The sequence below is a fragment of the Triturus cristatus genome, chromosome 4_1 (assembly GCF_964204655.1).
Source record: "Triturus cristatus chromosome 4_1, aTriCri1.1, whole genome shotgun sequence".
NCBI lineage: Eukaryota > Metazoa > Chordata > Amphibia > Caudata > Salamandridae > Triturus > Triturus cristatus.
Window position 1 is genome coordinate 1141957175 of NC_140585.1, and position 14126 is coordinate 1141971300.

At 44.7% G+C, this 14126-nt stretch overlaps 1 protein-coding gene across 2 annotated transcripts in view; it reads left to right on the forward strand.

Moving 5' to 3' along the window:
• Positions 1-2045: 2045 nt before the first annotated feature.
• Positions 2046-14126, forward strand: part of LOC146856198 (uncharacterized) — an 86573-nt gene continuing 74492 nt past the window's right edge. For both annotated transcript variants that reach the window (XR_014980915.1, XM_085650710.1), the window contains exon 1: positions 2046-2228. The gene's annotated coding sequence lies outside the window, so the exon portion shown is untranslated. The remainder of the gene's footprint in view (positions 2229-14126) is intronic.

Here is a 14126-nt window from a genome sequence, read left to right on the forward strand (position 1 = left end):
CTCCTTTCCCCTCCGTCTTTCTGTGTTCTCTGGCTGGACATGCTGTTCGTTTCCCGCTCGCACATGCAACTGCTCCCTGCCTCTCCTCTGCACTCCAAGCCTCTCCAGGGTCGGCTAATTATGTACACCTGCCTGGGTGTGGCCACGTCGGCTAATTGTGTACACCTGCCTGGGTGTGGGCAGTTCCTGGTTGGGTGGGCTGTCGTTGCACAGGATTAGCTGTTTCGTCAAGTCATGTGATGTTATTTACCGAATCCGTACATACCGATTCGGTATTTTCCGATTCGGTAGATACCACCTCGGTATTTTCCGAATCGGTAGATACCACCTCGGTATTTTCCGATTCGGTAATTATCACCTCGGTATTTACCGAATCGGTGAATTCCGATTCGTATTTACCGAATGTTACCGAATCGGTAACTGTTACCGAATTTTTACCTACATATAACTTACCGATTCTAATTTACCGATTCGGTACGGCTCGGTATTTAAGAACCGGTAAAATTTATTTACCTACATGAGGCCCTAAATCTTTTAGTTTAAACGTTTCAGTTTGCTCCTTAAAATACACTCTCCTACTTTCAGACCCAAAGTATTTACACGTTTTAAGAACAAATATACTCCCGTGGAACAGAAAACAAAGAGTTCAAACCTCGTGATCCAGGGTTTTCAGCAAGGAACACAAATGCATTTCACTTTCCACCTCATTACGTGAATAAACCGTAAAAACACGGCCACACAACAAATACTTACTTACTGAGGGAGCAGCAGTGTATTAATTATCCCAGCCCACCTGGTGACGCCACCGAGCCCCAGTACCACCGGTAGTAACACAGTAGTAGTAGTAGTAGTAACAGCAGCTCATGGTGGGACCAGTTAAGCAAAACAAACCTTTACATCCGAGGACTTCCTCCAAACTACACAACCGGGATCTGGTCAAACTGTTCCAGCCGGGAGTACTTTTTTCCCCCCAATGTAAACAAAATGTAAATCTTAATTCATTTCTAATGTGTGTAAATTGGGTTATAAACTCACACAGAAACGTACGTCAAAACATTAGTGAAGTAAATCAGTTTAGTTATTCAACCCTAGGATATATGTTGTTAAACTGGTCACTACACTTATGTAATATAATTTACATTTTTGCAAACAGATTTTCCAGATTTAGTTGATCAGGGAGATGTTTAGTTGGCTTTTAATCGCGTGAGTGCATTTCTAGCCCAAAACGCTGGTTTTGATGTAAGTAGCTACGGACTATCTGGTATTTCCTTTAGCAAAAATATGTTTTCTAAAGCTGCCAAGGGAATTTAATTCGTGGGGTGTTTCTGAGTTTCTTTCCGTGTCGGTCAGTGGAAAAGTGCTGTGTCGTGCCACTTGTGTGCACAGACTACTGGCGAAATTCATTAAAGAGCGCAGTTACGATTACTTAAAGTCAAGTTTTGAAGACTCGGTCTGTGGAAAAAAATGTGAATATGTCGTCATAGCCAGAGTAAGAACGCCATTCCAAGATGGCCCTGATTCCTACTATTCCCCCACCCCCTCGTGTGCACAAAACAGGTGCTTTAGCTCTTGCAACTAATGTGGACCATAACATTTACTTGGATTTCACATTGCTGGGGCCCCTTATAGCGATTACTCCTAGCAACGCAGTGGAGGCAACAAGCAGAAACAGTCTCTGCTACGAGGGCCTAACGTGCTCTCCTACTGTTCATGGCCTGCTAACAACATGTTAGCCGCCAGTATATTAAATAACTGGTGAGACACTATGAATATACCTCTCCTCCCTTTGATGCTACCTTATATAAACAAGCATTTGCAATGCAATTGGTCACGCATTTACGCGAGTTTAAGCTATTGGCATTGTAAATGACTGCGTTTTATTTATGTTTCAAAAACCAAAACATAAATGAGGCATTGTCATTTACAATGACAATAGCTCAAACTCGCATAAATGCGAGACCTGTTGCATTGCAAATGTTTTTTATTTTTTTATTTGAAGCGATGGAAAAACTGTCCGCCAGTCACCTCGCTTCCTGGCTGTGATTAGTTCCTACCTGGCGATGGGGGCGGGGCTCTGCTGACACCTTGTATTCTGAGACTCTCACAATGAGGAATGAATGGTTTGCTGCTACACAGCGCGTGCGCCGCTTCAATCCGCGGAGCCGCGAGCATGGTGAGGGGCTGAAGGCCTGCGCGGCGTTTGAGAGCTACCTGGGAACAGACAAGAGGTAAGTGCGAGAGATGGGTAAGGGTGATAGAGCGCATGCAACAAGGCAGGCCCGGTTCTAGCGGAGGGACGGGTCAGCCAGGTGGGGCTCAAGGCCTGCGCGGCGTTTGAGAGCTACCTGGGGACAGACCAGAGGTAAGTGCGAGAGAAGGGTGATAGAGCGCAAGCAACAAGGCAGGCCCGGTTCTAGCGGAGGGACGGGTCAGCCAGGTGGGGCTCAAGGCCAGCGCGGGTCTTAGAGTGCTAACGCCGAATGTGTTTGCCACTGCAGATAGACCCCTCCCCCCGAGACTGACACCCTGACTGGGGGCAGGTGATGTGGCCGTTGGCTCGTCCTCACCTCAGTTCCCTTAGAGCAGCAGCAGCGATGTGCTTTTTCCCAACCCCTACCAAGCCGTGGCCCTGAAGCTTTAGTTGGCTGGGGAGAGTGTGAGTAAGAGAAGGGGCCTCGCTAAGGGCCTTTTGTTGGCTCCTCTCCTCTGCAGTATCTTTCAGGCCTTGATGGGGTTGAGTGTGTTGGGGGGATATGTTTGCATAGGCCACGCCGTGAAGCATTTTTGTGAGCGAGGAAAATTGAGAGGCTGTAATTTTAGGGTCGAAGCTGCCGAATTGGGAACTCTGCAAATGGGTTTGAGACCTACCTCAGCTCAACATCATGTAATTCTTGGTAAATTATTTAATTGCCTAAGGACTAAAATAATAATGAATTTGATCTTCTGTAATCAAACACAAACTAACAACATTTATAAAGCACACCACTGTCACCCCTAGGGTATCTGGGCGCTGTTTCTCCGAAGAGCCAGGTTGCTCTCGAGCGCTGGTGGAGGCTATAGTTGGCTGGGGGGAGTAAGGGAAGGGGCGTCGCTTGAGGGCCTTTTGTTGGCACCTCCACTGAAGTATTTTTCAGGTCTTGGTTTGGTTGGGGGGGCGGGGGGGTGTTATGTGACTGGTGCTCATATAATGGCTGCCCTTGGACCGAAATCAAACTATATAAAACTGATTAAAAAAATATAACCTTTTGTTTGCTCGTTTTAAGCTTCTGCGAAGACAGGAACATGAGAGGATTCTTCATACAATAATACAAATGTTTGTATTCTGTCTCCACATGGCTTTTCTGCCTTTTTTTTGTTTTAACTGTCAGTCACTTAATTGTTAAAAGTATATTTTGATCAGAGCAGAAACTACCAGCTGTGGGTGATTCTCGCCATTTTTGTACCGACCTGGACATTAAAATACCGTTAATGCATTTGAAAAAACGGCCAGGTGGCAGCCAGCTCAGGAGTGGTGGCCTTTTGTGCCACTTTATTGCACTTGGCTCGCCCGACCAAAATGTAGTGCTTATAGTTTTCACCAATGTTTTTGGTGGTATGAGTTTTAAAATGTATTATTTATCAGACATTTCTCTGAAAATGAGCCCTATGAGACTAGCCAAATGCTGTTTCATGTATGGGTGTGATCCGGGAATGTGGGCCACTTTTTGGGGGGGTTCCTAGGCCGAATTGTTATCCCAATGCGACTCTGGGTGTGGTGAGCATGGCATAATCGGACGATTGGCTGCCTCTGGGTGTTTAGTATAGCATCAAGTCCTAGGTTGTCTGAGCTTTATATGGAGGGGGTAGTTAGTAACGGCCCAAGCGAAGGGGAGCGTGATGAGACACTTCAAAGGACGTTGCAGTCTACTGGTGAGAAGCCACCATCCACCTGCAGCAGGGGCGGTGTATCAGTGGCACGTCTTGGCTGTGCAGTGGGCACTAATGCAGGTGCTGCTTGACGCCAGGGTGAGAGCACCCCATGCAGCTTAGGCCGCCTGCAGTGCCAGGTCTCCCAGGCACTGCGTGACGAGCCTTGTGAGGTTCATAGTAGCAAATAGGCCCAGCATTGGGGCTGCTGGACTCTGCTTCATTGGCAACTGCTGTTGGGATCTGATGCCAGCTGTGAATGGTATCACACTGTAGGGTGCTGGTACTGCTATTAAGAGGGTGTCGACCTGGTTAGAGATGGTGACAAAGTTCCTGTCAACCAGACACGGGGATCTGTTCAGGACTCCGCTCACACCTGGATCTCTTGTCCGATCTTAGGACTGTTGACACTGTTAGTGAGCGCCCCGGTTGGTTCAGCCTGACTGGCCTCCCAGTCCAAATCTGCAGCCTCTTTTCTCGCAGACCGAACCCCAGTGACTAACCTTCAGCACCCATTCTGTGTTGAACCACTACACCTGGCCGTCCTAGTGCTGCTGGAGGTGACCTGCTGATCCTGCCTTGGACCTTGCCCCATATTCACCTTAAGCTCAGGAGATGGGACTCGTGAGCCGCGGTACTGTACCTGATTGCCATACTTGTTTTTCCTCCCTTGGGCTTGCATTGCAGCTTCTGAAAAATTCACTCTTGACTTTTTAAATGTAAAAGTATTTCTCTTGCAGGACTTACTTACCTGATCGTATTGATTCGGGTGCCTAAACATCATTTGTACTTCGTTGTGGATCTCCTTAATTCGTGTGCATCATTTATTGGCTGTGTGTCTATTTTGCAGCTGGCTAACACACCTGATAAGCCTATGGCTGCCCAACCCCACTACCCCCTATAAGAGCACCTTGGAATTGCTAGAGCAAGCCTGTGTCCCCTCATAAGGGAATACCTGGCCTCTCTGTACAATATGCCTCTTCTTGGTATAGCATATAAAGAGCCAGCTGCCTACAATTACTTTGCTCAGTTGTATATGTTTTCTAATCGCAGCACATTTGCTTCATAATAGAGCACTATAGTTGTAATGAATATTGTAGACTGAAATTGTGTCCCCCCTTTAGCTTATTATGCATGAGTAGCAGAAGGTGATGTGTGATCAGTTTCCACGGTTCCCATTAGAACTAGAGTGTTGTGTTCTAGGTTGCCAAATCATCTGTCCCTTTGGGAAGGGTAGGAGGGCAGGTGGGACACTGTACTGAAGTGGTATATCTGTAGTTTTGGACCCGGGGTTGGGGCTTTGAAAGGGGCATTGGGTGCTATGGCCAGTGTTGGGTCCAGTTCTGAAGGACTGAGTTCTTTCAAAGGTTGACTGGAGACGTCAGGTTAAAATGCTTAAATCGGGTACAATGGGCTCAAGAATCTAGGCCTGGGACTGAGAAAAGACATGGAAAGTGGGATATTATCGGTCACTTACCAGTGGAATAAGAACAGTCTATGGGGCGGTCTGGCTGGGCTGAAAAATATCCCACTCTCTAGAGGCTGCAGTAAAAGATTCCTGTGGCCTGGAAGCATGTGAACCCCCTGTACTGTGGATGGATGTATTTGAGTTATTGGGGAAGGAGGGGAAACGGGGCAGAAATAGTTACCATTGCCATTCCACCATGTACACTTTACGAGGCCTGACCTGTTTGTGAGTGTTTTAGTAATGCATATTCCAGGGCAGTCACCTTGAAGGAAAGAGATTATCTGCTGAGATTTGAGACTCTTTGTGTTTGGTGCATGTGGTTTTGGTTGTATGTCCTCTAGAAAAGGAGTGAACACTTTGCTCTCTTTCCCAAGTGGATGAGTGGAAGGCAGCCAAGTCCATTTTCAAGTTTTCAGCTAGAGATATTGATGGAAATGAGATGCCCCTGGATAAATATCATTTAGTGGGAACTGTACTCCTTCCGCTCTTAGGACTTGCATCTCGCATCTGCCTGAAGTGGACAGACTCATGCTGATGGTTCTGAGCTCGGTATTCTCGTCAGCCACCTTGCGTTTCGCAGAGTGCTTAGAAGAGCGCTTAAACTCCCACCCCTGGGCTTCATTATTTTCAATCAGCCCATCTCAATTGCCCCAGCCTCTTCGTCCATGGAGTCAGTAATCATTACTTGTATCTAGTGGTTACACAGACACCTCCATGTCCATCTTCTATCTCCCCACAATCACGTTTTGGCATTTTTTATTTCAGTATACCCTTCACCATCTTTCGTCTGCTGGAGTCTCCCAGCTCCAGCAGGGCTCTGCCAGTGACACTACAATCTCTGCAGTCTTCTTTTTCCCTGCTCTTATCTGCCTTTCCCAGTCACTAGCAGGAGACCTATAGACCTAGAAGACCCAATTCTGTCTCTTTTACAGAGTGGGCGGAGTTCCTCCTGCTTCCATTCGAACATCACACGGAGCACCCCAACACATTCCTCTTCAATGGAGTGGGGTGTTGTCTCGCTGATACTTTAGGACCAGCTGCACCTACCTGAACCTCTTATAAAGAGCTTGACATGGTCACTCTGCTCTTCTGGTGGCGCAGCTACAGGCAGTATACCGAGGAAAGGAAACTGCAGCACAATTAACGCCTGTAGACAAGGGCATGTTCCTGCTTCTCCTGGGAGCAGCTGAAGCTCTTCAAACAGGATTAAAGGTTCTGTACTCTCCTCCACTAGAGTCAGTAATGTGTCCATGCTCTCCTGGATGCTGCTCTCTGTTCTCCAGTAGACCACAAGGTTCATATGCAGCCATTTCCCTTGGAGTGGCCACGTTGCATTGTGTTAAGATTGGAACATCCCACATGAGCCAGAAAGGTTATCATCTTTTCTTATTGATTGAGGAAGATTCTTTGGTTGGAAAGGTTGGATTCACATATTGTTATTGTAGTTTTGAGGTACACAGCTTGAGAATATGCTCTGTTGAAAGTAAATAAACCTGTTGAAATAAATTTGTGCTTCAGATTAATTTAAATGGCAACAAGATTAGGAGAAATCATATTTTACCTCGGGGTGTGACTCTGTGGACCTCATACCTACCACTAATGGAGGTCAGGATCTCCTTTTTGTCTTTATGCTACTTCCAGTGGCGCACAACTCTTGTGCTGGTGCCTGTGTACACTGCTGGACCGAAGAAGTCAGAAGTATGCAGAGGTTAGGGTCACTGATCAGCCTGACTACCCACCCTCCATAGAGAATTAGAGGAGGCCTGCAGATACATGAGGAATGGATGTGGTGGTGCACATTCTCTATTTGTCTTCATTTAGCCCAAATAGAATGCCTCCAAAAGAAAAGACGAAATTTCAGGAAGTGCTCGGATCTCAGAAACCCTTCAACTTTGCAAAAATGCAGGATTAGCAGCAAGGAACATCCAAATGCACATTGTGTCAATCAGCCATTTTGTATAGTATTTAGATTTTAATATTATTGGCAGCATAGCCACCTTGGTATTTACAGTGTGGCCTTATTAGGCACCTACTGTATGAAAGATTACCTCTTGTTTTGCTTGTGGATGGGATTCGTCATACCTAGTAGAGTGAAGCAGGGAGAAACTATTCCAAATCTTTGGTGCCAGCAGTTATCCCATTCTATTGCTTCATCATCTTTCCATTATACTTCTGTTGTAAAGGAAAGCCGGGTGCTGTATTGCATTGATACTGCTGCACACGGGTGGCGGGAAGCATATATTTTGTGCACTACTGGGTACTATTTTGGAAGGCTAAGAGTTATTTGATGTGTGGAGGTATATTGTGAGCACCACATGAAATGAGAAGCTGCTGCCCTTATCCTTTGTATTATTCCCATTCTCTGAGAAACCACTAGGCAACATTTCCTCTGTCATTAAGCACGAGGATGCAGAAAGAGAGGATGTAAGACACTCGCATGCACACCCACAAACTATCACCCTGAAATCTCATACCACTGTGCCATGGTCCCCTTCTTGGTTGCAAACTGACACCTCTTGGCGGTGCTGGGCAATCCATATGTAAACACGCTCTCCAAGATTCCCCAGCTACTGCTGCACACGCATCATTTCCAGAACGGGGGCATACTATACACAGTGCATACAAGAACGCCTTTACTAAGCAATCTCCCAAGACATTGAGATTGCACCGGCCACTTTGACAAGCCAGCTTATAGTGGCCAAGCCTGTGCCTGGATGGCGCTTCTCAATGGATCCCTAAATATCATTAAATTCTGGAGTGAATATGTTAACCTAATTTGATAGCTTAAGGTGTACATTCCTAGTGCCCACTTTATATGTACTTATACTCTTTGGTAAGGATTCTTTGAGATGTAAATGGATGTGGGTGACAAAGGAAGAAGACCGATGAGAGAAGTAACCAGAGGGATAACACAGATGAGAAAGTGGAACTAGGCACTATACAAATGAAAGAGGTGAGCGAGGAAAAAGTCAAATGAAAGACATATGTGAGGCATGAGATGGAGAACAATGGGGCAAGCCACAGGCCAGATGAGGGCTGGCCAAGACATGCACTGGATGGAAAAGCAGAAGACTATCACAATCTGGATGCAGTAGGGCAACAAGATTACAAAATAAAACTTTTACTTCTGCTCCCCTTTAAAATATATCTCCTAGCAGTATAGTACGATCACAAGGCATATTAATGTAATTAAGCTGACCTGTACTGGAACTAGGCTGTTAGTTATAATGTATTCTTTTGCAGTACCATGGGGACTAGGGGCTTATTTACAAGCCCCTTGCGCCGGCCGGTGCTTCACTTCTTCCCATGTTAAAAGTGACACACCGGCAGCGCAAAGGGCTTGTAAATAAGCACCTAGGTTTCTATGACATAAGCTTTTATGTCTCCTTTAATGATGAATTAGTAGTATAGTTTAATGTGTAATTATGGAATTACATTGTTCAATGAAATATAATCAAAAGAAAAAGATAAATGCACACAATAGATGAGACTGCACATGCTGAATGAAAGGGGAGACTAAAGAATTAGGCTGGTGAGAAAAGGGTGTGGCAAGAGAAGCAGCATCAGAGAAGAGATTGAGACTTGATGTGGCTGAGAGTCAAGCCAAGTACTATGCTGATGAGAGAGGGGAGCAAGCAAAGGTAACTGAGCATAATGCAGATGAGATTGGACCAAGAAATGCATTTGAAGACATACAAGGCTGGGCCATAAAATGGATGCTGGCGATGAGAAAGATTCATATCAGGTGAGCGGGGTGCAGGGAAGAAGATGGATGAAAGTGGGAAACAATGTCCAAGACAGACGAAGGGGGAACATGGTACACAATGGATGAGAAAGGGGACAGAAGAACACCACAGATGATGTAGGAGAGCAAGACATAAGGTGGATGAGAGAAGAAAATGTGGTCCAAAACAATGAGGCAGAGAGAGAGGCAGGAACAAAACCTAGTATTTGAGCAGCAGCTAAGCCACACAATAGATGAAAGTAAAATGACGCACAAGATGGATAAATGAGGGGTATGAGCACACGGGTGATGGGAGAAGTGAGGGAGACGTGCTAGATGAGAGAGAGTCATGGACAGGATAAGGGCAGAACAAGAGACCGGAGGGATGAGAAAGGACCAAGGCACGTACAGTATGGAAACACGGGAAAGCTGCACAATATAGATGTGAGAGGGGAGCAGAACACAAGCTGGATGAAGATTAACCACAATTAGTTTACAAAGAGTCACTTGCACTGTTCAAGAAGCCAGGGACATTTACAAAGGACTTAATTTACAAGGAAGTAGCTTGTGGAGTACACCCCACTACTTTCACTACCTTTAATCACTCCATTAACATTGCCACTACTGAGAATGTGATGGCAGAGCATACTAGATGAAACTAGGTTAGTTCAAAGGTATGCACTAGTTTGCTGAAGGTTACTAAACTTACTTCAATATTATTTAGGTTCATAGTTTTCTAAATGTTACAGAATTCGTATTTTTTTATTCTACTTTCATTGAAAGATTGGGATAGAATTAGTATTAGGGGTGAGCTTGCTTATTTTTTTTAAACCAAATTAAATTTAAATAATTTTAGGTTTGCCATTGGAGTTAGCTGACAGTAATTTAGTCAATTAAATTTAATATTACAAAGAGAAACCATTAGGAACACGAAACGAGTACTTATGTAACTAAATTGCATTTAATTTAGAGTATAGAATGCGAATTTTAATGTTGGGTAAAGATAAAACTAATTTAGATTTTATTTAACACCAATATATTTTATGTAATTGTAATTAATAAAAGGTAAGTTATTAAATAATTTAAGGTAATATACAAAATCTAATTATAACTTTATTTAGCATTTGGATAAGATTTACCTTTAGATCTATTTTTTAATTTAATACCATTAAATGGCATCCAATTAATTTTATTTTGTTTAAAGTTTGGATGCGGTTATTATTTTCAGAGTTGGGTAAAAGTAACTCCTTTAATTTTATATATTTAAATGTATATAATCCGATTTCATTTATTTGTAATTCATATAGTGTCGCTATCAAGTTAACATTTACTGAAGTGAATTTCTTTAAATACGATGTTCCAATCATGGTAGGGGTTACTACTAGGCATTGGTTTGGGCTACGTATTTAATTCAATTTAGTGTAAGGGACAAGAGTTACTTTTGTAGCTAGAATGAATGTAGGGGGGTCAAAGTAGGAAAGAAATTCGACTATAAGAAAGGAAAAATAGGCAGGGAAAGGTTGATTAACTGGTGCAAAGCCCAAGCCAAATGAGGCATAAAAGGGATGAAAGATGGGTCAGAGCCTCAAGGCAGATAAGAATTCTTTGAAGGAATATACTTCTAAGAAAAGGGTTTTATGGATAGTTATAGGATGGTAGCTGTATTACAGGATAATTTATTTAATATACTGAAACGAGGCTCTAAATGTTTTAAATAACCTTTTATTCTCCTTAATGAGTTTGTAATTCTAAGTGTTTGGTTATGCTACCATCAATAACTTCAGAGCAATATTAATTTTTAAAGGCCAATATATGTTGCTAAATAGTTATTTTGTATTTCTCTCATTTTTTAAATGTGTATATTTAACTATAACAAGGCAAAGGCAAAATAGTGGAAGACTAATGGTAGTAATGTGTGACCACAAAGCGAGTGCAAGTATGATTAAGATGAGAGAGGGGACCAGGGAAAGAACTGTATGATAGGAGAGAAAGGAACAAGGCTGGTAAGAAAAGGAAGCAGCATGCAAGCCAAATTTGAGTACTGAGCGAGGACAAAGCTTGAAAAGAAAGGGAAGTGAAACACCCTCTGGGTGAGAAATAGGTGGGAGGTGCAGGATGGTTGTGATCGGGCAGCAAAGACCCAGGAGGAAGAGGAAGTAAATGCTCCACACTAAGGGAGAAGGTATAGAGGCACATCATAAAAGGGCAGTGACCAAGACACAAGCCAGGTAACTGGGAAGCAAGGCACAGATGAGTTGAAAATGAACAAGTAAAGAAGGATGATGAGAGCAGTACCAATGGAGAGAACTGATGTGAAAGTGTCACAGACCACAATATGTTTGCAGAATGAGAGGGAGCCTTGTAAAACACTTAAAAAAAGGCTCTTGAAGGATAAGGAAGGGAACAGGCAAAAGAAAGAAGACTGGGAAAGACAATAGGGTGTTTGAAGAAAGCCTGGGCAAGATGGATGAGAGAGAAGCAGTAAAGCAAACGCCAGAACAGAGAGAAGATTAAATCAGCACAAAAAGATTGGTGCTAGCCTGAGCCAAGAGCCAGATGAGGGAGTGGAGCAAAGCATGTGCTAGATGAGCTAGGAAACCAAGGCCAAAGTCAGATGAGAGAGGGGCACAAGGCACAAATAAAGAGGATTGATAGAGATGAAGACTAATAGAAGGGGGCACTGCTAAACCTAGTCAACAGACTGACACAAGGTGCAAGCAGAATGAGAGAGGGAAGTGAGACACTGTAAAAGAAGGGATAAAGAGACCTTCCACAAGAAATTGAGGACCAATCCCAAAGCCAGGTGAGAAAGCAGAGCAAAGCTCAGAATGGATGAGAGGGAGAATCAAGGCGCAAAGTGGAAGGAATATTGACCAGAGACATGATCTGGATTTGCGAAGGGAGTTGGGCACAAGTCAGATGAAAAAATGGTGGAAATCATGAAGCAGATGAGAGGGCAGCAGTCCACTAGTTGAACGACAGAGGAACATCAAAAAGGATCAAATATGGAGCAGTCTGTTGTGCAGTATAACTATGAGAGTGCCATGAAGCATAAGGGGGATGAGCGAGTTGTGAGGCACAAGCCAGATGAGCGGTTAAAATGAGATCAGGAAAGTATGGGCGAAGGGATCAAGGGGCAATGTGGATGAGAGCCAAACAAAGTACAAGATTGATGTGAAAGGGGATCATGCACAAGGCAGGTGAGTGAGTTGCCAAAAAAAAGGGAAGACCAAGATGAGATGGAGACGATATAGGCACAAGCCAGATGAGATGCATAAAATGGTTGTGCTCAGAAGTGGGGCCAAGGGGGTTGTACACCCCTGACTCCTCCTCTGGAGCCTCACCACCGATACCCAAGTTATTCTGCCCCGCAGGATTTTGGAGGTCATCCTACAGGAGCATCTCTAAGAGAGGCTATTTGGTAGGGCTTCTACTAGTCTTAAGTTTCCTAGACGCTCACAGGGTCCTAAGTTCCTGGAACCTAAGACCACTGTATCTAGAGGGCTGAGCCCCACTGGACTCTCCCACCTGCGACATGGTACTAGGTGTAGTGTGGTGTAGTGCAGCTACCTACCCTAGTGATCCTAAAGTTCCAAAGATTGGAGTAAGGGTTGTGCTAAGACCCTTCATAACCAATCCAAGTAGTTAAGTAGAACTTTCTTGATACAGTATTTATATGTGCCTTGCTAGTGATGGTTTCTCATGTAACCTTCAATTAAGTGGTAAAACAGTGCAGGATTTAATCCCAGCCGCTGCACACAAATGTAGGAGGCTGGCTCAGTATGTGGTGCACGCTTAAGAGTGATGGACCTTGTACTAATCCAGGCAACACTTATGGTGATTTGAATGGTCTGTGATAACCTCAGGGTCTCCGTGATAGCTGCGGGGAGCAGCCTTCAGGCTTATCTTGGAGTGTAAAGCAGCTTGGTTTACCACATATAATCAATAGTGTAGATTAGATGAAAAAAAACCACACACTGTTTATGAAAAATAAGGCTATGTATTACACAGCATAGTCACGATCACATTGGCATATCTCCTAGCTGTAGATATCAACCATACACATTAAAATACTTCAAAGAATCCGGCAAATGGCACTAATATACACTGGTCTCCAGGGCGCGGTCAAACCATATTCTAAAGAAGTGGTATGCGACCTGCAAGGACGAGCGGGGCTGGTACCAAAGGACTCGGAGGAGCTGGGAGAACTTGGAACCACCCAAGTTAAGTAACAAGGAACCCCACGGAGGCTGTGTGCAGAGTGGAAACACAGCTATGTGCCTAATGGAAGTCCATGGAGAAGTCGTGATTTTAAAGAAAAAGGACCCTTCCCACAGAACCCCAAAGAAACCCTTTGGAGGAAGGAAAGTTGGAGAGCCACCCTACCCGGCCAGGGATTCCCCAGGAACCAGGTTATCTGCTGCAGGGTAGCTGGATGCAGAGGGTTGGAGTGGCGTCGGAACCTCTGGTAGACAACAATGGAAGACTTGGGAAGAAAGGCCTCTGGAGAAGTCTCTGAAGATCTCTGATGGAATCCAAGGCTGGATTCTTGAAGAGGAGAACCTGCAAGCAGAGGGGACAAAGTCTTTTTCACTTGGAGGTGACCAGGATGCACAGAAGCATAATGCCCACCCTTGGCAGGGATCTCAGGAGAGTTGACAAGGACCTTGGTGCAGCTGTGGGGACCAGGCGACGCTGAGGAAGACCAGGAGCTGTCCCGCGTCGGTGTCTAGGTGCTTGGTGTCTGACGGGAGTGCCAATAAGCCTTGGTAGCTGCAGAAAGTGTGTGGATGACCAGATGCAATCATTGGAACCAGCAAACTCCAAGGGACTCATCAAGTGCAAGAGAATGGGGGCAGGCCCAGAGAAACAGGGGAACCCACCAATGCAGGAGAAAACCTTCGAGAGGACACCCAGGCCGAAGGCACAGAGTCACAGAAGCACCACAGGCAGCTCACCAAAGATGGAGGCCCACGGTGCAAGGGATGTAGTGAGGACGCTGATCTTCGAGGGATGAAGTGCTGGATG